General features: G+C 41.2%; 1 long non-coding RNA gene across 1 annotated transcript; it reads right to left on the bottom strand.

Annotated features, from left to right (window-relative positions):
- LOC116374092 (uncharacterized) lies at positions 1–22,298 on the bottom strand. The gene is made up of 2 exons (XR_004209905.1): positions 21,989–22,298; positions 1–1,410 (listed from the first exon to the last, which is right to left on the bottom strand). It is a non-coding gene; the product is annotated as an uncharacterized LOC116374092 (long non-coding RNA).
- Positions 22,299–23,282: the final 984 nt, after the last annotated feature.

Here is a 23,282-nt window from a genome sequence, read left to right as displayed (position 1 = left end):
TATTTTGGTATGTAACTCTTTATTGGTGAAAATCAGACTCTTGACTGACATAATATCCATATTAGATAGTGTCAGTGTCTATAATACATTGTAATTGCTCATTTGCTTTTCTTCACATATCCTTCCAATCCCTTGGTAGACCACTGGTAAGAAAATAACCACCACTAAATAACCCCTCCAGCATTAAAGAGACATCCCAATCCCTCTTCAGATGAAATCATTTCAACGTGTTTTTAGCTTTCCAAATGCACCCGCATTCCTGCGTACTGAAACGTGTCCAGTTAACCAACAGACGAGAAGACATTGCAGGAAGTCAATAAACCCCTATCCCCCTCAGGGTGTGCATATCTATTGTTGTGAGCCAGGTTAATGTACTCCAAACAAGGTTCGGTACATATTGCAATATGCCATGAAGGTTTGTATTGCATACATGGAGATGAGAGTAGTGGCCGGCCAGACTGTTCTGTGTGTGAGGGGAGAATAAGTATTGGATCTGGTGAAGCATCTTCTCATATGTTGATCTGACACCCTATGTCCTTGTATAAAAGCTGTGCTATGTATTTTTTGGGTACAATGACACCAAAAGCTGCAGAAGTGAATGTGCATTAATGACATTACAAAATGTCAGTTTAATATAGGCATAGGGATTGGCTACCTGGCAAATACCCTTTTTAACTCTCTCTGTCTTTGGATTGTGTGGATGTAATGGTCCCAATCAAACCTGTGCGCTCTTACTGTGGCACACTGTGGCCCATGGGGTCAGATAGTCAGTCTCCCCTCCCAGCAGGCCTCCTGGCCAGGGAGAGGCTTTTAGAGAGCCCTGCTCCACCATATTTTATTGGAATTAAGTAAAATGGCACTAGCAGAGAAGGGTGCTGTGGCCTAATGCACAACCATGTCTGCAACCCTTAAACAAGTGAGGGAAAGTGTATACTAGGAATATACTTTAACTGTATGAAGCATAGGGATACATAGAGCTTGGCCCAGCTGTTGGATACATGATAACACATACACAATACCTATTGCACTCTCTAAAGCAATTTGACAATCGTAAAGGAGACAAGTACATCCTAAAAATGCCCTGAAACAAATATCTGTCTTGTTGGTCATGTCATCAACATCAGAATCACACAGTCAGAGTACACTAAGTCTGCAGTACATAGGCCATTGTCACAGACCTATAATGTATGGCTCTCTCTGTTTGAGAGAGATGCATTGTGGTTGGTACTGTAGAGCTCCAAACATGAAGGGACATCAGCAGTGGGTAGAGGGGTACTTCAGCCCCTCTCTTTGGCCTGCGTGGTGGTGACGATGGATTCCCTCTCCAGCCACTCCTTCTCTTTAATGGACTCCCACCACCACCTGGTCTTTACACATCTTATCCAGCCAACAGGAGAAGAATGCCCTGCTCTACCTCAAAGGGATGGAAAGATTACCTTTATTTACATGATAAAGTACTTTAGATTGACTGACATCTTTGAACACAGCAGGGACCCCAAACCCTGCACAGTATTCCTTCATTATAGAGCTAGCCTCAGATGAAGGGCTACGGTGCCGTTATAAAAGACCAATGAGCGGAGTGCATCCTTTATTGACATGTTTGCTGAATACCAGAGTGGATTTTCTGATGTATTTATAATGGCCTTATTAAAAACTCTTTTGATCTGAAGAATGCAACAATAGCGCAGAGCATTTTATGTTGTTTTGTAGCCACACTATCCAAGATTCACCACTGAAAAAAAAAATCGAGATTTTCAGTGCTGTGTTCCGAGGAGCATTTCATTATTTTTCCTTTTAGTCGTGAAGTGCAATCGTTTTTGAGGGTTGGTTCTCTTGTGCAGATAATCTTTTCTACCATTGATGCAAAGCTGTTCACCCATTGATAATGCACCACATAGGACATTTTTTTTTTAAATAAATGAAATATTCTATTTGATAGACAAACATGAAATGATTCAAATGTATATTGCATTCTACTCTGAACGAGCAATTGTTTCCCGTTGTCGATCGTATTGAAATTGGATACAGACACTGTTTGAAAGACCTGTGTGTTCCTCACCTGTAAGATTAACAGTTATAGGCCCCTCTCGTTTAAGTGTTAGAGGGTAATGACGAACAAAGTTACTTGATAAATGTTTGCTGGATTTTTAAAGGAAGGCAAGTCTGTCATGGTGTGCTATGTATTATTTTATACAACACTTCTATTGTAAATGTTAAGTCATAGGGCCTAGTCTAAATCCAACCTACATGCACTTCATTTTTTTTGGTGTTTCTTTTGGACTTGGTATGTTATTGGATGTAAAATGTACTTCTCGTCATCACTTTCCACTGAATGTCTTTCCTTCTTTTCAGTGTCAACCGTTGCAAAGTGCAAATGTGGTGATTTTAATAACAAAAATCTGTTGTCCATGTTCGGGGAAACTTGGTCTACACCCAAAAATACAAGTTAGCTTGGCAGGCCTTTGTATGCGGCCAGTTGCTACAGCCTTCTGCCTTTGTAGTTGTAAACCAGAAACAAATTTACACTCCTTATGGATCCAGTCACAAAGAATTATTGAGCTAGACAATTTATAAACAGTTATTTCCTTCAGACGGGGCGTGAATACCTGTTTCAAATTAAGAGGCTTAAAGAGTTATGGATATCTTCAGCGATTTAGATGTGCTGAAACGGTTCTTCAATGGTTTTGCACATAGTCCACGTTCTCTGAAGCAAAAACACACCGACTTCATCTGCTAAGGGTCTAAGAAATTGTGACAAATGAAGGTTCATCAAACACAATACGCCAAGAAAAATGTCAGTATAACATTTGATAAATCTGTGAATAGGGCTGGCACAATTACCGTTATAACCGTGTAACAGACAGTCTTGAACGAAGATGGTTGAAGACCGTTGTGAAAATAAAATCACCGTCATTTAAAAAAATTACAAACAGCTGACTGAATGATCACAATGCAGCAGCAGCACACAGAAATATAATGAATAGAACAGGCTTGGAACCGCTAACCCCAGCAATTTGACTGGTAAACTCATTGGTACATTCGCAATGGCTGCCTGGTATTGTGAGGTAATTATTTCCATGGTAATGTAGAATTGTCACTCAAATGATGTTAACTGATGTGGCTCATACAATGGAATGTATTTTTTGCAGTGTTAGTTGAGTTGAATCAACAAATCACATCACATATTTTACTTCCTGCTTTGCTCCTATGGGTACGCTCGCAATGACCGCCAGTCCACCCATTATGCCGTCATTGACTTGAATGGCGACTCCCATTCTATTCATTCTATTTCTATGGCAGCACATACAGTCAGGAGCGGAGGAGAGGAGAAAATGTGCGTCTATAAAAAAAAAATCTAATAATATTACGGTGACCGTGGTCATTTTGCTGGCCAATTACCATCATCCAAAATTCCATGACCGTCACAGCTCTATCTGCAAATGGCTATTCAATAGGGACTCTATACATATCCAAAAGAACTGCTGAAAGTCATGCATTCAGTCAAAGACGATTGAGAGACAGATGCCAGATTGTCAACATTTACAAATGACTTGTTCTGTTGCTAGCTGTACTGTACTTGATGTGCAAAGGTGCAATATATAGAGTACCCTGAGTAAACAGTGATCTTATTGCTTCAAGCTGAAACTCTTCCATTTGGATGGATCACTTCTTCCCCATGCACATACCACAAAGTTTAAAGGCCCAGTGCAATCAAAAATTGGATTTTTTTTCCACACTATGAGGTTGGAATAATACTGGGAAATTGTGATCATGATGATAATGTCCTTTTCGTCTAAGGGCTTTTTCGAAAAGACCGGCTGAAATATCAGCCTGTTTTGGTGGGATGGAGATTTGACCTTCCATGGTGACATCCCCATGCACTAAACAAGTTAAGGCTCCTGAGTGGCGCAGCATTCTAAGGCACTGCATCTCAATGCTGGAGGCATCACTACAGACTCTGGTTCAAATCCAGGCTAAATCACATCTGGCTGTGATTGAGAGTTCCACAAGGCAGTGGACAATTGGCTGGGGTAGGCTGTAAATAAGCATTTAGGCTGTAAATAAGCATTTGTTCTTAACTGACTTGCCTAGTTAAATATTTTCAACCTAAATCCAACCTTTTTGGACTTGGTATGTTATTGGATGTAAAATGTACTTCTCGTCATCACTTTCCACTGAATGTCTTTCCTTCTTTTCAGTGTCAACCGTTGCAAAGTGCAAATGTGGTGATTTTAATAACAAAAATCTGTTGTCCATGTTCGGGGAAACTTGGTCTACACCCAAAAGTACAAGTTAGCTTTGCAGGCCTTTGTATGCGGCCAGTTGCTACAGCCTTCTGCCTTTGTAGTTGTAAACCAGAAACAAATTTACACTCCTTATGGATCCAGTCACAAAGAATTATTGAGCTAGACAATTTATAAACAGTTATTTCCTTCAGACGGGGCGTGAATACCTGTTTTAAATTAAGAGGCTTAAAGAGTTATGGATATCTTCAGCGATTTAGATGTGCTGAAACGGTTCTTCAATGGTTTTGCACACAGTCCACGTTCTCTGAGGCTCCCGAGTGGCACAGCGTTCTAAGGCACTGCATCTCAATGCTGGAGGCGTCACTACAGACCCTGGTTTGATCCCGGGCTGTATCAAAACCAGCTGTGATCGGGAGCCTCATAGGGCGGGGCACAATTTGGCCGGGGTAGGCCATCATTGTAAAGTAAGAATTTGTTCTTAATTGACTTGCCTGGTTAAATACAATTGTAAAAAATAGACCAATAAGAAAGAGAGTTCCAAACCACTCTGCCAATAACATCTAATTTTCAGTTTTTCCCCTCCCCACTCAGACCTCTCCCAGACAGTCCTAGCTAAATTCTTGCTTGAGAAATGGCCCTTTACTAGGAAGCTCTCCACTGCGGCCCTGCTCGCTCTGCTGTCTCCTGTATTCCACGATCAGCTCCTTCGTTTTGTTGACGTTGAGGCAGAGGCTATTTTCCTGGCACCACTCTGCCAGGGCCCTCACCTCCTCCCTGTAGACTGTCATGTCGTTGTTGGTAAACAGGCCTACCACTGTTGATTTGTCAGCAAACCTGATGATTGTACCCCTGTACGGACCATGTTGAGTACCAGCATGCGAGACTGGTTCAGATACAGGGCCCTGAGCTTAGTGATGAACTTGTAGGGCACTATGGTTTTAAAGGCTCACCTGTAGTCGGTGAACAGCATTCTTACACAGGTATTTCTCTCGTCCAGATGGGATAGGGCAGTGTGTAGTGCAATTGTGTCGTCTGTGGATCTGTTGGGGCGATATGCGAATCGTAGTGGGTTTCGGGTAAGGTGGAGGTGATATGGTCCTTAGACTCTCAAAGCACTTCATGATGACAGAAGTGAATGCTACGGAGCAATAGTAATTTAGTTCAGTTACCTTTGCTTTCTTGAGTACATGAACAATGGTGGACATCTTGAAGCAAGTAGGGACAACCGACTGGGATATAGAGTGATTGAATATGTCTGTAAACACTCCAGCCAGCTGGTCTGCACATGCTCTAAGGACACGGATTGGGATGCCGTCTGGGTCAACAGCATTGCGAGGGTTAACAAGCTTAAATTACTTTCTCATGTAGGCCATGGACAACGAGAGCACAAAATCCTCGTAAGCAATGTGGTTCAATGGTGTTTTCCTCGAAGCGGGCGAAGGTGTTTAGCTCATCAGGGAGTGAGGCGTCGGTGTGGATGGTTTTCCCTTTACAATCCATGATTGTTTGGAGTCCCTGCCACATACGTCTTGTGTCTGAGCCGTTGAATTGTCCCTGTACTGTCGTTTTGCCTCTTTGATTGCCTTACAGTGGTCGTAGCTGGTCCTATCATACAAGTCCATGTTCTCAGTCACCTTGTCATGGTTAAATGCGGTGGTTGGTGCTTTCAGTTTTGCATGAATGCAGCCATCTATCCACAGTTTTAGCTTTGGATAAGTACTAATCGTCACAGTGGGAACAACATCCTCTATGCACTTCCCGATGAACCCATTCACAGAGTCAGTGTATACGTCAATACTACTTTCAGAAGCGAACCGCCTCCGTGTGTGTGTGTGTGTGTGTGTGTGCAAGAGAAAGAGAGAGGCATTATATCCAAATTGATAACTTTGAAACAGTTTGATTTGAGTAAATAGCATTCACAAGTGAGGTACCATACTGCTGAGTTTTGTGCCCTCCTTATGTTTCTCTTTATAGATTCCATGGTGTCGAAGGTTATTTTACAACCAGACATTTTTTCGGACCACTCCGTGAATATGCCTTTTATACCATATCCATTCAAAGTGCATAAAACCATCAGGAAATTTTAAATATCAATAAATCTCTTTACAGGAGGAGATTGGTGAGGCAATAAGCTCTGTCCAGATGTGCTTGTGGCAGCAAAGGAAGAATAGACATGTATTCTGTTCAGTGGAGGAAAGAAAGACTAAGGGCTCTATTCAAACTGTAAAGCTGAAACGTTTGCGCAATATCATTTTTTAAGTGAATTTCCGAACGAGCCGACATATGCAGCGTTTATCGTGAATGCAGTCTCCGCTCAAGCAGGACCATTGCCTTTAAAGTGATATCACACTGTAAACCTGAACTTCCGCGATGCGGATTGAATAGAGCTGTTAATGTGTGACGTTTGACTTCTCAGAACAGTTTTTGTTTGCCCCTTGCGACAGTAGCACCATTGATTCACTTTCAGTTAGTTCACTGGACAACAGACAGATGGTAAAATACAACGATACCACAATGCTACTACACAATGCTTTAGGGGTTATTTAAAAAAATAAAAATCCTTAAACAGTACTCTGCATTCAACACCTTGACCCAGCCTTAATTAAATATGCTGCAGACATCTCCGCCACACTCAATCAGGCACAAGTCTTGGTGAAATTCTCTCATTTTGAGAGAAAATTTTAACAACAAAACTAAATAAATAAACAATGCTATTCCTCCAAAGATTTCATTCTTTCACATTTCAAACAAAACAGCAGCTAATTATAGCCTTAAGCCATGAGCTTTGATGCATTTTCCCCCAGCTGGATTCCTTGGCTTTTCTTTTCCTGGAAGTGCTATTCTTTAGGTCCTGAGGTAAACTGCCCGATGGGTGCGCAGCAGGCTCTGAAGATACGGAGCCTATCATACACACAGAGTTGTGTGTGTGTGTGTGTGTGTCATACGGCCACCATCAACTGTAGTGTGGAAAAACATGATAGTGAATAACTTACACAACGTGTGAATTGTAATGAATTGTAATGAAAAATGTGTAGATTAACGCGCAGAGCGCGGCAGATGTTTTGATACGCCTTCGCAAAAGGCAGGAATTGGGGTCGCAGGCAATGGTCAACCACAGGTAGGCAGTCAAAAACAAACAATACCTCACAACCATACAAACAGAAAGAACTGAACTAAATAGGGAGCTGATGAGACCAGGTGAGAAATGAACACAGGTGAAATCAATGAACAAAAAATGAAAGACAGGGCTAAGTTCCAGAACACAAAGAAACAGGGCTACGTTCAAGAACACAAAGCAAAAGAACACAAGGTTGACTAAGAAAATAAATACAGAACCTTACATGAATAGGAGGCGCTAAAGGTCTGATACTGGGCACTAGTGGAGGATATGTTGACTTGAAAGGCCTTCTATTGATTTATTTATTTAACCTTTATTTAACTAGGCAAGTCAGTTAAGAACAAATTCTTATTTACAATGACTGCCTACCCTGGCCAAACCCTGAAGACGCTGGGCCAATTGTGCGCTACCCTATGGGACTCCCAATCACGGCAGGATGTGATACCAGGGTCTGTAGTGACACCTCTTGCACAGAGATGCAGTGCCTTAGACCGCTGCGCCACTCGGGAGCCCCTATTAAATGTAATAACTCACAAACAAGCTTTCTTTCATACATTTTTCTGAAAACGTGAGTCTCAACGGCCAAATAATACCTTCCTCATAAAAGTCGATGTTGTTGTAGTTAGATTTTATTTTTAACATTGGCAAGAACTCTGTAGCAAATGGGACCAAGATCAACAGAGGGAGCAGAAACCACCTAGGGTGTTGATGTACCCCTGCTGTTGGGCTTGTCACATGCAGTTCATTTCTCCTTTCACACTTAAATGGATGGTGTAAACTTGTCTTGCCGGCAGGCGTGGGGGCATGGGGTCATGGGGTCATGCATGCACAAACAGGGGTGGAAGTGTATATGCTGGGCACAACCATTTCTTCTTGGCTCCCTTCCCAGTCTCTTTTAGCCAGCCCACACCCCAGGCCAGCATCCAGCCTGTCTCTCTTTCACCAGCGTGGAGAAATGTGAATGTGTGATGCCCAAGCTGTACCACTCAGCCAGTGTTTTTTTAAGATATCCCATTTCCTTGCATTAGAGTGACGCAGCTTCATCTGAACCGGGGAATAGCCTCTCCTATTGAAGTGGGACTGTGGTACCATATGACATTCAGATATGCAAGGGTAATTGTTTTTACTGATGCTCCACGATGCAGTGCCTCCTCCATGCATGAGGCTCCCTGTCTCACAGCCACGCTCATGTGTTTCCCATCAGGGAAAGTCTGTGGTTACCTTCCTGATTTTGCTGGACTGGAAAAACATAGCTAATATGGTGTGATCTGAAAAAAGGTTTGATGCAGGCGCTTTACAAATAAACCTCAGAATACCATATGGTTTGCGTTCATCTCTTAATTTATTTCCTATAAATGTCTATTGAATATTCTGTTGAGCCAACATGTGTGTAACCAGAGCTGGAAAACAGAAGGCCCGAGAGAGCAGTTTGTGGCGATGTGATTATTATGATTCCGTTTTTTTCTTTCTTTTCTGTTGCATGGTAGACCAGACAAGACTCTGTAGAACAGTCCTAAACAAACAACCTAACATGTAAACAAAGCCCCTTAGGACCGCCATGAACCCCTGTTATCCCCCGCAATGTTCCAAGAGACACAACATCATTCCAATAAAGGAGCAATTAAAAAGTAATGAATGTGTGTAGCCACAGTTCACTATGACTCAACGACCAAACTAATTTTTCCCTTTGGAGTTGGAGATTGAGTTACCATTGGCTGTAGGCCTCCTAGCAGACCAGCCAACACTGGAGTACATGGAACTGAACCGAGGAGACCAGCCAACAGTGGAGTACATGGAACTGAACCTAGCAGACCAGCCAACACTGGAGTACATGGAACTGAACTTTTCCAAAAGCAGCCGTTTCCTATAGTGGGATTCAAAGCTGCTAGAAGGGAGACAGACGGGATAACCTGGTTTCACTTTGAGCCCTGCCTTTGACACAAGGACTCAGGCTTTTCTCATCAATGTTTTTGAGCCACAGATGGTTTCATCCGTGTGCTCTGCTCTTGCCTCACTTCTGACACTATTACAAGTTCCACTGCCACTTGTTTAAACCATCTATGCAAAAAATACATCGGAAGGGATTGTTTCACAGTCACAGTCAAATTGTGTTAATAAAAATCAATTTATTTTTCTAATATTAGAAACATTTTACACTAGCCTGCCAATGTCATTTACATGTTGATGATTATTTTATTATATCTGTGGCATGAATGGAAATCAGAACTTCTTCCCTGGTTTCGAGTTTCCTTGACTGCCTAGCCACCAATAATCCGTTAGTATGCTTTAAATAACGTGCCACAAGTTGAAAAGGGCATCCTCCTCTGCAGTAGTCATGTCAATGGTATAAATGTGTAGCATTAGATATTCCACTTAATATTCTTAAATCCTCTACAGGAACGGTGGGTCCCCCGCGGGACTTTTGAGCTAACGTAGGCTAATGTGATTAGCATGAGGTTGTAAGTAACAAGAACATTTCCCAGGACATAGACATATCTGATATTGGCAGAAAGCTTAAATTCTTGTAAATCTAACTGCACTGTCCATTTTACAGTATCTATTACAGTGATATAATACCATGCTATTGTTTGAGGAGAGTGCACAGTTATGAACTTGAAAATGTATTAATAAACCAATTAGGCACATTTGGGCAGTCTTGACTCAACATTTTAACAGAAATGCAAACAGTCTAAAACTTTGCACAAACACTGCTGCCATCTAGTGGCTAAAATCTAAATTGTGCCTGGGCTGGAATAATACATTATGGCCTTTCTCCTGCATTTCAAAGATAATGGTACAAAAAAAGTTGATGTTTTTTTCTTTGTATTATCTCTTACCAGATCTAATGCTTCATATTCACCTACATTAACTTAGCACTTTGAAGTTTTTGGAAATGTTTCCTTTCAAATGGTATCAAGAATATGCATTTCCTTGCTTCAGGTCCTGAGCTACAGGCAGTTAGATTTGGGTATTTAATTTGAGGTCGAAAATGGAAAAAAGGGGCATATCCTTAAGAGGTTTTTATAAAAACGAAATAAAACAAAAAAAACTAACCCTGTGATACTTGATTTATGGACAAGTGAATAACGATTACGAAAGTGTCTAATATGACTTAAAGGTATGACAGATGTGCACCGCATTCATTTCCAAAATACACTATTCGTGTTAGTTGCTGTGTGATCTGGATAGCAGAGTCACATATTTACTTTCAGTGGTTCAGAGTTGAAAAGCTAGCTATAATCACTGATTAAAATGGAAACCTGAGGTAACTTGCTGAAGTATCAGGGTGAACGAACTGAGCGGATATATGAATTACAATCTAACTGAACAGATTTTCTCAGGACATTATGTAAATGACCTTGTAAGTGAGAAGTGGTATTTTAAACAAATAGCGATTATTGGAGTTGATAAGAGAGAAAGAGATGACTGAGGTGTAAGTCTGCATACACAGTGATATTTCCAATGTGGGGCCTTAAATCTGATAACAAATAGATCATTCTGCACAGTGGAATACATTCATTTGATATAACCCTCTGAATTGCAATGACATTTTAGGGACAGGACAACCAACAGTTTCAGTGTAATCTTACTTCCCTGTGTTTATTCTTGACCTTTTGTATACGAAATGTGATGTTAGGTACAAATGTCAAATTTTCCTATATCACTTAAAGTAGGCCTAGTAGCCACTGATGTATCATTAACTTGGAAAATTGAAGCTGATACTTAAATACATCGATCACTTTCTCTTTATGTATTTTAAGAAGAGAAAAAGCTGTATCTGTCGACGCTTGTGTCCTCTTTTTTTGTTGAATTCTCTCTGTGTGGGGGGGGGGGGGACCGGCCTTGACAGGCAGGATTCATTAGGGCAGACGACAGTGACAGGCAGTCTCTGCAACCCGTCCTGCCCAGCTCTCTAACTGTAAACAATAGGGGTGTGGATTAGTTTGGAAACAATGTGTTTATTTAAAAAGCCCACTTCCTGTATGGACTTAACAACTCTCCCATTAATTTTATTGGCGGCGGCTCCAGTTCTGAAAATCATTGTTTAGGAAAAATACAAAACCACACAAAACAAAAAAATGGAGCATTTCACATTTGCAGTTGTTTCCTGTGTGATATAATAAGTGCATTAAAGACCATTCCTGATGCCTATTTGTTCTGTACAATCTCAGAAATCTAACATCAGCAAAAACAAATGAGAAAACAATCTGTTGTTCTTGTTTAGACTGCATGTTGTATATGTTTGGTGCTTCTTTGTTTACAGACATCAAATTCAAGGAAATAGCTTGTCTATTATACATGTTTTGCTTTCAACATAAAACTCCATGAACAGTGTATGTTGGTGCCTAAAGGATTTGAGAGGCACTAGGGAGTGCCCAGGAGCTACACCCACAAGCCCCGTGCCCAAAGCCACGTCCTGCGCAAAAGGAGCAGGCTTGCAGTTCTCTGGAGGAGAAACCATTGAATTAGGCAAATTTCTATTACCCACAAAGCAGCGGCAGGCTCATGTTCACACCTCATGGATTAAAACAATGCACTTTGAGTTAGCCTCGTTTAGTGTTTGTCACATCCTCTCATAAAATGTTAATGAGGGAACATGTCTCTCCCAGTAACAATGGCTACAATCCGCACAATCGAGGGACTTGCAAATGTTTCAGCTGATATGAGACTTGTGTGGCAACAAACAAATAGAACAGAACATCTACAAAGTAATACAACTTTTTTGAATTCCACATGAATACATATATAGGGATCCAGAGTTATTTAGGAACAATCCTACAGGAATCCTGCTGGAACAATTAGTTCTCATCATACAGAGATAAGGATGGCTGCCGTTTTAATGAACGGTTCCTAACCAATTGTGCCATTTTGTGCGTTTTTTTGCTTTGTTTGTAACTTATTTTGTACATAATGTTGATGCTACCATCTCTTATAGCGGAAAATAGCTTCAGGATATCAGAACAGTGATTTCTCACCACGAACTGGACAAAGATTTTTTCTTTAATGAGTCTGACGTGAAGGATATAATGTTGTTCCTGGACAAGGCCCAAATCCCTGTCATTCACATAAAGAAAAGAAGGAAATACAGGGGGCGCAGATCAGAGTGCCTTGTGCATCGGTGAGTGGGTAACCCGCCACTACATTCCGTTCTATTGGCCAACGTGCAATCACTGGAGAATAAACTGGATGAGCTCCGTTCGAGACTATCCTACCAACAGGACATTCAAATCTGCAATATCTTATGTTTCACTGAGTCGTGGCTGAATGACGTCATGGATAATATGAAGTTGGCTGGGTCTATCGTGCATCCGCAGAACAGAACAGCTATGTCCGGTAAGACAAGGGGTGGGCGTGTGTGTCTATTTATCAATAACAGCTGATACACAATGTCTAACATTAAGGTAGTCTCGGGGTCTTGCTTGCCTGAAGTAGAGTACCTCATGATAAGCAGTAGACCACACTATCTACCAAGAGAGTTATCATCAAAATGTTTTGTATCCGTCTATTTACCACCTCAAACCGACACGGGCAATAAGATATACAACTTGTTCAGTGCTATGGCCATAAGCAAACAAGAAAATGCTTATCCAGAAGCGGCGCTCCTAGTGGCCGGGGACGTTAATGAAGACAAACATAAATCAGTTTAAACTCATTTCTATTTGCAACCAGAGGGGAAAAAACTCTAGGTCACCTTTATTCCACACACAGAGACGCGTACAAATCTCTTTCTCACCTTCCATTTGGCAAGTCTGCCCATAATTCTATCCTCCTGATTCCTGCTTACAAGCAAAAATGAAAGCAGGAAGTACCAGTGACTCGCTCAATACGGAAGTGGTCAGATGACTCGGATGCTCTGCTACAGGACGGTTTTTCTAGCACAGACTCGAATATATTCCGTGATACATCCAATGGCATTGAGGAGTCCCACCTCAGTCACCGGCTTCATCAATAAGTGTATCGACAACGTCGTCCCCACAGTGACCGTACGAACATAGTGAAATGGAAAAATGAAAAAGTGAAATGGAAAAAATCCATGGATTAGAGGCAACATCCGCACCGAGCAAAAGGCTAGAGCTGCCGTTTTCAAGGAGTGGCACACTAATCTGGACACTTATAAGAAATCATGCTATGCCCTCAAACAAACCATCAAACAGTAGACCACCATAGTCCCTGGTAACTTGCCTAAATGACTACCGCCACGTAGCACTCACATCGGTAGCCTGAAGTGCTTTGAAAGGCTGGTCACATCAACATGGCCCACTCCAATTCGTATACCACCCCAACACATCCACAGATGATGCAAACTAAATCGCACTCCACTGCCCTTTTTCACCTGGACAAAAGGAAAACCTGTGAGAATGCTGTTCATTGACTACAGCTCAGTGTTCAACACCATAGTGCCCACAAAGCTCATCACTAAGCTAAAGATCCTGGCATTAAACACCTCCCTCTGAAACTAGACCCTGGACTTCCTGATGGGCCCAGGTGGTAAGGGTAGGCAACAAGATATCTGTCAGGCTGATCTTCAACATTGGGGCGCCTCAGGGGTGTGCCCTCAGTCCCCATCCTGTACTCCCTGTTCACCCACAACTGCGTGGCCAAGCACGACTCCAACACCATCATTAAGTTTGCTGACGACACAACGGTGGTAGGCCTGATCACCAACAACGATGAGACAGCCTATAGGGAGGAGGTCAGAGACCTGGCAGTGTGGTGCCAGGACAACAACCTCTCCCTCAATGTGAGCAAGACAAAGGAGGTGATTGTGGACTACAGGAAAGGACTGCCGAACACTCCCCCATTCACATCGACGGGGCTGTAGTGGAGTGGGTCGAGAATGGTTTCCACGTTACCAACAAACTATCATGGTCCAAACATACCAAGAAAGTTGTGAAGAGGGCACAACAATGCCTTTTCAAAGATTTGGCATGGGTCCCCTGATCCTCAAAAAGTTATACAGCTGCACCATCGAGAGCATCACCTGGTTGCATCACTGGTTGCATCACCGCCTGGTATGGCAACTGCTCGGCATCTGACCATAAGGCGCTACAGAGGGTAATGTGTACGGCCCAGTATATCACTGGGGTCAAGCTTCCTGCCATCCAGGACGTATATACTAGGCGGTGTCAGAGGAAGGCCCCAAAAATTGTCAAAGAGTCCAGTCACCCAAGTCATAGACTGTTCTCTATGCTACCGCACAGCAAGCTGTACTGGAGCACCAAATCTAGGTCCAAAAGGCTCCTTAACAGCATCGACCCCCAAGCCATAAGACTGCTGAACAATTAATCTAATGGCCACCTGGACTATTTGCATTGACACCCCTCCCCTTTGTTTTTGTACTGCTGCTACTCACTGTTTATTTATGCATAGTCACTTTACCCCTACCTAGATGTACAAATGACCTCTACTAACCTGTAGCCCCCGCACATTGACTCGGTACCGGTACCTTGTGTATATAGCCTCGTTATTGTTATTTTATTGTGTTACTTTAGTATATTTAGTAAATATTTTCTTAACTCAATTTTCTTAAAACACCATTGTTGGTTAATGGCTGGTAAGGAAGCATTTCAGCTGTTGTATTCGGCGCATGTGACAAATGCAATTTTATTTAATTTTATTTGATTACTTTATATGGCGCTATTCTCCTCAGTACGAGTTTTTTTGGCCCCAAGTTTTCATCCCTGATATTGAGTAGCCTCAACCAACACAGTTAATACGTTAATTTGCAAGACTGACAGATATGTATGCGCATGAAAAGGCATTAGAAGTCAGCAGTGAAACTTAGCCCATACAGACGTGTGATCAGAGGGCGTAGGTGTAACAGGTAAACTCAGGGGAGGGTGTTTAAGCCCTAGTTAGGCATGTAAATCCCACCCTTTACAGGCAAAGCGCTCTAGTAGATCCCTGTCAATTTCTTGCAGCTGTGCTTGGGTGGATTTACATGAATACACTCTATCACTTGAGCTTAGCCTCCTCTATCATACATTTACTTCGTTTTGGGGGAAAAGGTTACAAAAGCTTTGGCAAGTTTTTTTTCTCTTTCACTCTTTTGTATTTTCCTGAGAAAATAAGGTTTTATTTACAAGCCACCTGGTATGGCATCTTTTGTAAATTGACTCCTCAATTCTGTCCACGGCCAAAGCACAAGAAGGTTAGCTGCCTGTTTCCTGATAAGCTGGCAGAAGCCATCAACCCCTGCAAGAATATATTGCTCTGTATTTCTGTCATGCTTTATCATCAGCTGAGGTGAAACTAAACCGGTTCTAAGCGAGAGTAGAGGGGCCATTTCCGTGGATTACAGACTCCGACTTTAATTTCAAAGACCAATGGTGTATCCAAGGAAGGTGCAGGCTTCGCTTGCCACAGATTGGCAGCAGGGCTCAGATAAGGGCTCACTCTCGTTGTTCTTATTCACCATGGGGGCCTATTGATCTCTGAGCTGGTGGTTCATTTCATAAAATACATGGCAAATGGTGTTAGAGCAGTGGTGTGGGTCTCCATACACCAGGCACAGTGAGCCGCGTGCCAACTCCCTTTATGCCGACGTATACAGGAAACACACCACAGGAAGCCAGGGAATTTGTCAGGAGTCATTAAGGAAGGAGGTGACAGTCAAATGAACAGCTTTTAGTATTTACAATACTGTACAAAAAGCCACAATGAATTTGATTTCAACACAACTAAGCTGCATGGTTAGGATGCAAGAAATACGTTTGACTGACTTCTTATAGAATCCCAGTCTGTACTAAAAGTCTGTATTGTGGCATTTTCAGGACAATAAATGAAAAGTTTTGTCTTGAATGCCTGGTTTCATCTTGCAATATCATGGCATAGTTGTTCAAGAGTCTTTATGAGAATCCTTGGGGAATCTTTAATATCCATTAGATTTAGGAGCACAATTCATATAGACATGTCTCTCTGTCTCTGTGCAATTTTTCAAGACCAAATTTGTGAAACGCATAATCACAACATGAGGGCCTCTTATTTTAATATCAGTGGGTGTTATTATTAGAAACCCATTTCAAATGATATGTCACGAGGGAGCAAATATCATTTACAAATCACTAATGACTTGCAAACAGTCCTTTAGCCTCCGGTGGAAGATGACGACTCGACACAGTAGGCTATGCGCTCGCCATTTGTCAGAGGCTCAATGAGATCCAACATTTTGGTGGGAGGAAGAACAGGGGAGAAATCCAACGTGACACCTGTACACATACGAAGAGTGATTCAGTTGTGATTCCCTGTCTTATCTCTTAAAAGCCAATCACTCAAACAACTCATTACTATGGTTGTCTAATGGTTTTGTGGTGTTTGTTCCGAACATGCAAATGAGACACTAAAATATGTACATATCCTGTGCTGAAATGGTTTTGATTCTGATATCAATTATTTAGCGGGCATTATTAATATTACACTTTGCATCTTTAAACTGGGCGGATTGAACTCACCTCAATGCCGGACAGCCTACAATGAGTCATCAACAAATCATGTTCATAATGTCAGGGTAGACACTATACTAGATCCCTGATCTAATTTTACATGGACTCACTTGGTCATTAGTTCAGTTTGGCGTGAATGCCATTCTATGCAAACGACGAAGAGGTAGCCGGAGTGCCGGATATGGCCTGACAGTTGGTGCATCAAGCTGGTCCATCAAGCTGGTCCTTCATTAATGTTAAATCAGCACGCGATTGCAAATGATCAAATCAGCATCAAATAGGTTCACCTATATGCACATATTCGAAAGTACTTCATTTTCAATGTAAAAAAAAATTAATAAAACAATTTTCTGGATTCATCACTTGTCGGTCATCTTTGGTACTTCTCCCCTCAGATTCTCTTTGCTTTTCATGAACCTCATGCTGACATGCTGAGTTGTAGAACTAAAAGTTATAGATTAACAAATATATGATCGATTTAGTAATTATCATGTTATTTTTTCCCAATTAAGTTAAGAATACATTCCGATAGAAAGTTTGACCCACTAAAGGAAAAGTTGTAGCGACTCTGTTGGATTTTTCAAAGGTTTTGGGAACTGTAGCTAAATGGAGAACTGAAAAGATGCGACACAGACCACAAGGAGGAATCTGTCTTTATCACCACCTAGACATAATAACTTAATGCAAATTGTAACTAGTTAAGCACAGCAAAATGATATGATGCCATTGTCTCTGCCCGATTGGTATTATAATGTTAGCATGTGCAAAATAATTACATTTTCTTCCTGATACAATTACATTATTTGTTCTGGTTGTATTATACACCAATAAAAGCAAACATCATATTAGGATTCATGGTACTTTCCCCATTGCATTATCAATATGTGGAAATAATTGTCTGCTGAGAGATTAAATTACATTATTGTGTATCTTTTTCATTCCTAATAAATAATGATGGATGGTTTTTATTTTCAGCACCACCTGCAACCATTTTATCTTCCCCTTGCAAGTTAACAATGAAATACAGAAAGAAAGAAGACAAGCTTTTCAATGCTTCTCAGACTTAAGTTGGAGCACTTGTCCTTTGTGGGAAAACACCGCAAAAAGTGTATTATTTCTGCATAACAAATTGAATCAGCTTAGCCTAGTTAAATAAAGGTTAAATAAAAAACTATATTTTAAAAAGCTTGCCATCATCACGACTGTGTCTGTATTCATCGATTCCCGTCTTGAATAGGTGGCAGACTTAGACGTGGGTAGTTAGTGATGTGTGTAGACATGAAGATATAGGAGTAGAGAGTCTGTATACACATCATTTCTTATTAATAAGCAAGTCTATTTGATCAGGATCTATAGTCAAAGCACAGAGACACGGTCTCCAAATATGTGTTTATTTACGAGCTGTGTCACTAATCAGGATGTCTGTTAAATTCCTTACGGCTGATAAATGTATTGACAATGCCTCTAGGTGTGCAAAGATCCACGGTGTAATCCTGCCTATGAGTAATGGTATTGAAGCTGAGCTGACTGGCAGCAGGGAGACGTTATTAAGCAAGCTTCCTAAAAGATTCTTCCCCATCCTGGCAAATGCCTTAGATTATATGTCCGCATACGGAGGCATTTTTCTCATTTACAATTGTGTTTCAGTGTAGTTTTTTTGTTGTTGCACAGCCTCACTTTTAATCAGTGAATTGCACTTTGTGGCGATAAGAGAATTGATTAGCTACCAGTCTTCTGGAGGCTTCGTGTTTAATTGGGTTCTTTTTTTTGCAGCCCACGTTGCTTAATAGTCAATACTGCTCCCTCAAACCCCTGTTGCATTTCATGCATTTGTTGGCATGCTGTTATTGAAGATAAAACAAGGTAAGGACATAATAGTCCTAGTTAATTGGCATCAGAAAGGAAAATGCTGTTATAACTTCATAACTTCTTAAGTCATGCCTTGTGCACAGCTAGACGTACACCAGTGTAAAATTTACATTTTAATGAAATATTTGAATAAGTACTTGAAATGCACTCTACCAAGTCTCCCAGTTCTAAAACCAACATTTCGTGTTTGTGTTTTGAATGGCAACGTCAGGGAAATTAGCATGTCAGTCATACAGATTAGGAAGGCATCAGTGTAAAGTCGCAGACTGCCTCAATCAACGTTCACTGCAGGTAAACACTGGCCATGACATGTTTAAATGATAGCTTTTATGAAAGAGACAGTGTTACATTTAGAGGGAAATGTGAGAGGGAGACAGAGAGAGATTGAGTGTTCACACAAACATCAAACTTGGTTTCTATTTGGAATAATACGCTTTGCCAGGGTTTTGGCTGGATAAATGAGGAGTAATTCTTTCAATCACAGCTCTAATAATAATGTATTAATGTAGGGTCAGGGTTAGTTAATAATCTAGTAATAATGTAAAAGTTGTTGGTTAGTTTGGTTATGGGTTGGATTCTATATGTTCATGTGTCAAGCCAACTTTTGTTGTTTGTAATGACACTGTACAGTTGAAGTCGGAAGTTTACATACACTTAGGTTGGAGTCATTAAAACTCATTTTCAACCACTCCACAAATTTCTTGATAACAAACTATAGTTTTGGCAAGTTGTCTAATTTGTGCATGACACAAGTAATTTTTCCAACAATTGTTTACAGACAGATTATTTCACTTATAATTCATCAAAATTCCAGTGGGTCAGAAGTTTATGTACACTAAGTTGACTGTGCCTTTAAACAGCTTGGAAAATTCCAGAAAATTATGTAATGGCTTTAGAAGCTTCTGTTAGGCTAATTGACATCAATTGGAGGTGTACCTGTGGATGTATTTCAAGGTCGACCTTCAAACTCAGTTCCTCTTTACTTGACGACATGGGAAAATCAAAAGAAATCAGCCAAGACCTCAGAAAGAAAATTGTAGACCTCCACAAGTCTGGTTCATCCTTGGGAGCAATTTACAAACGTCTGAAGGTACCACGTTCATCTGTACAAACAATAGTATGCAAGTATAAACACCATGGGACCACACAGCCATCATGCCGCTCAGGAAGAAGAAGCGTTCTGTCTGCTAGAGATGAACGTACTGGTGCGAAAAGTGCAAATCAATCCCAGAACAACAGCAAAGGACCTTGTGAAGATGCTGGAGGAAACAGGTACAAAAGTATCTATATCCACAGTAAAACGTGTCCTATATCGACATAACCTGAAAGGCCATTGCTCCAAAACTGCCATAAAAAAGCCAGACTACAGTTTGCAACTGCACATGGGGACAAAGATCGTACTTTTTTGGTCCTCTGGTCCGATGAAACAAAAATAGAACTGTTTGACCATAATGTTATGGGGGAGGCTTGCAAGCCAAAAATCACCATCCCAACCGTGAAGCACGGGGGTGGCAGCATCATGTTGTGGGGGTGCTTTGCTGCAGGAAGGACTGGTGCACTTCACAAAATAGATGGCTACATGAGGCAGGAAAATTATGTGGATATATTGAAGGAACATCTCAAGACATCAGTCAGGAACTTAAAGCTTGGTCGCAAATGGGTCTTCCAAATGGACAATGACCCCAAGCATACTTTGAAAGTTGTGTCAAAATGGCTTAAGGACAACAAAGTCAAGGTATTGGAGTGGCCATTACAAAGCCCTGACCTCAATCCTATAGAGATTTTGTGGGCAGAACTGAAAAAGTGTGTGCAAGCAAGGAGGCCTACAAACCTGACTCAGTTACACCAGCTCTGTCAGGAGGAATGGGCCAAAATTCACCCAATTTATTGAGGGAAGATTGTGGAAGGCTACCTGAAATGTTTGACCCAAGTTAAACAATTTTAAGGCAATGCTTCCAATTACTTAGAGTGTATGTAAACTTCTGGGAATGTGATGAAATAAATAAAAGCTGAAACAAATCATTCTCTACTATTATTCTGACATTTCACATTCTTAAAATAAAGTGGTGATCCTATCTGACCTAAGACAGGGAATTTTTACTAGGATTAATTGTCAGGAATTGAAAACAGAGTTTAAATGTATTTGGCTAAGGTGTATGTAAACTTCCGACTTCAACTGCATGTCTCTCCATGGAATTGTCTATGTTCGTGTTCCTTTGTGACCAGGTCGGCATCAACACATAAAATTCTCTAGAATTTTTGACATCCAAATTCAAACAACAACTTGGTGTCATCCATTAATTCATTGTGACATAAAGCGGGAGAGGGGATTGTAATTATTCATGTCGTTTTGCATCTCTTCAATTATTCAAACTCAAGAACACTGCTTAATGTTGAATATTGGAACATGACAAAAAAAATGCATCTTAATAGAGTTTGGCTGCTTGTTTGGGTGCCTTTTTCTTATTTGGTCATGGGGTTTAGACAAAGGGAAGAATACAGATACCTGTAATTAATACCACAGTCGCATATAATGATGCCCTCCTACTTCTCCTTATTATTGTAAGTCCTAGCGCCATGTTTCGCAAACTCAGTCCTGGGGACCCCAAGGTGTGCACATTTTTTTTTGCCCTAGCACTACACAGCTGACTCTAATAATCAACTCATCATCAAGCTTTGATGATTTTAATTAGCTGTGTAGTGCTAGGACAAAAACCAAAAGGTGCAACTAACCAAAGTCTTATTGACTTGCTGTAGTATAGACCAGTGGGAACCCAACCTTTTTCGGTAACTGTACCACAAAGTACATTTAGCTCTGCCTTAAGTACCCTTGAAGTACCCCCTCATGTGCATTTTACCATTAGGCCTATGGTCTCATGAGTCTTCTCAAGTACCCCCTGTGGATAGGCCAAGTATCCCCAGGGGTCACAGTACACTGATATAGGCAACTTAACAGTATGATTGTAGGATGGTTGTAGGATGGTTTAGGAACAATATTATACAAACGTTTCATACATCTAACCTATCTACAAACTCCCCGCGCAGTTGTCGGGTACATCTATGCAAATTAGGCCTGACTTTGACGATACATTTCTTCTTTGCGGTTTCTGTGTTAAGAGGTCATGGAAAGCCACTGAAACACAATAAGGTGATGGGTGAGGTGAGCTTGCTTTACCGGGCTGATTCATGCTAATTCTAGGAGACCCCAAACCATCTGAGATACGTAGCGTATTTGGCAAACTACTTGATAAAAATGTACAAAAGCACGCCCCATCATTCACTATCACACAAGGTTACACTCCAATACTCACGTTTTTCTTTTCATGCCAGTATTATAACGCACAACAGTTCCCCATCCTCTGTAATGGTGTATAGAATACAAGGAGACGTCCAAGGCACTTTAGTATTTACTCAACAGGAGTAATTAGTGTTGGCTACACACAGAGGAGTGCTATAACTGATGTGATAAGTACCTTTATTCTTACATCAGCCCTGCTCTTCCTAACTTCCCTTTTAATTGCTCGGACTCTCTTTGAAACCTAGATGTGGCTCCTAATGAAGAAGAAAGCCAGGCGAGTATTAATATGTATACTGTTGGAGCTGGGACTGGGAGCCATGCAGGCCCAGCCTTGTTTAGACTGGGGGAGGGGGCATCCAGGCATGCCTTTTGAACAGCAGGTGGTAATTGAAACAAAACAAGGGCTGATTAGCGAAGCGTCTGGCAACTCATGATCCAAACAGTGCCGCTACAGAAAAGCCCAAACACAAGAGCCCTGGAATAAAGTGGTCATCATCTAATTAACAGAACATGTTTTAATTACAGAGTAAACCAAGCAGCGCAGTGTGTCAATTTAACTGATGTGGTAAGTGCCAGTTTACAATATCAGAAACAGACAAATAATTGGTATCTAATTACAGGCAGGTCTATTGCACACCAGCGCCTCCAGCCCATCTTAATAAACAAGTTTTTACATCAAACCATGAATAGCAAATACTGCAGGGCTGCTAATTGCCACACACTGCAATATTGGGAATGTGCCAGCTTTGGCTATTTAGGTAAAGCTCTTGTGTGGATTGCTGTTGCTCTGCCATGCTTTAATTAGAATGAAATGAGGAGCAGGAATCAAGTTGTGTTAGTGAAATCCAATAGAAGTAAATAGGACGACTGGCTAATCGGCCCATTGGGTTTCCCTGAGGTTGGTTTGGCTCTAGTCATAGAATATCTCCATGCAACTCTAGTAAGTTTTGTTCACACTGCAGGCCTTCATTCTCAAATCAGTTTGGTTTTTCAAATCCGTTTTGGAATACTGACTGTCCAAACAGCAAGTTACCTGACCAAATCGGATTTGTGTGTGTTCAGACCATAGAGAATGATAGAGGATTCATCTTTGTATCTGTCGCACTATGGCTTTTGTGAGCACGTGGGTAGCGCCATTGAGGCCATCTCCATTTTGAAGTAGTCTATTGACTGTCTGAAAACCACTTGACAGTCGAATGACCACTTGAGGGGCAAGTAAATCCGATTTGACTGTTCAGACACAAGTCACATTGCCAGGAATCAGATTTGTATCCGATTTCAGATGTTGTTTGAAATGTGGCTTGAAA

The sequence above is a fragment of the Oncorhynchus kisutch genome, linkage group LG5 (assembly GCF_002021735.2).
Source record: "Oncorhynchus kisutch isolate 150728-3 linkage group LG5, Okis_V2, whole genome shotgun sequence".
Taxonomy (NCBI): Eukaryota; Metazoa; Chordata; class Actinopteri; order Salmoniformes; family Salmonidae; genus Oncorhynchus; species Oncorhynchus kisutch.
Note: the sequence above shows the minus strand (reverse complement) of the source record. Positions and strands in the feature narration are given on the sequence as shown.